Below are 806 nucleotides of genomic sequence, written 5' to 3' on the forward strand. Positions count from 1 at the left end.
ATATGGTATATTCTCAAGAATGATCCATGTGTGCTGGAAATTAATGTATATTTTGCTCTTGTTGGGTTGAGTATTCTGTATATGTTTATGTGGCCAAGTTGGCTAAATGTGTTGTTTAGACCTTCTGTATCTTTGTTGAGTATCTTTTTAGTTATTCTGTCCTTCATCAAACATGGTATATTAAAGTTTCCTGCTATTAGCATCTATTTGTCTATTTCTCTTTTCAGTTTTGTTAAAGTTTGATTTACATATTCTGGTGGTCTTTCACTGGGTGTGTAGAAATTTATTATGGCTATGTGTCGGGTTGGGTTGACTTTTAATCATTATATATTGTCCTTCCTTTTCTCTTATGCTGTTTTTTTCCTTAACTTCTATTTTTACCAAAATTAATATTGCCACTTCTGTTCTTATTTGATTGCCATTTTCCTGATATAGGTTTTTCCATCCTTGATTTTTACCTTACATTTGTCTTTGCGTGTAAGGTATTTTTCATGTGGGTTGCATATTGATGGGTCATATTTTCTCATCCATTCTTTCACTTTTATCTCAATTAGTGTATTTAATCCATTTACATTTAGTGTAATTATTGATTATTGATAATTATTAATGGATATGAATTTACTGCTGTCATTTTGCTGTGCTTACATTTTTTAGTACTGATTATTTGTTTCGTATGTTTTTCTGTGCTGAGTTCATTTTGTTTATGGATCTTGTTTTCATTTACTTATTTTTAGGTTTGTTTTTACTGAGTCCTTTTGATTTTCTTCATTTTTTACATTGTTTTGAAGGTTTTTTAATATTCTTTG

This window comes from Orycteropus afer, unplaced genomic scaffold (genome assembly GCF_000298275.1).
Source record: "Orycteropus afer afer isolate SDZICR_OR568_19922 unplaced genomic scaffold, OryAfe1.0 scaffold00921, whole genome shotgun sequence".
NCBI lineage: Eukaryota > Metazoa > Chordata > Mammalia > Tubulidentata > Orycteropodidae > Orycteropus > Orycteropus afer.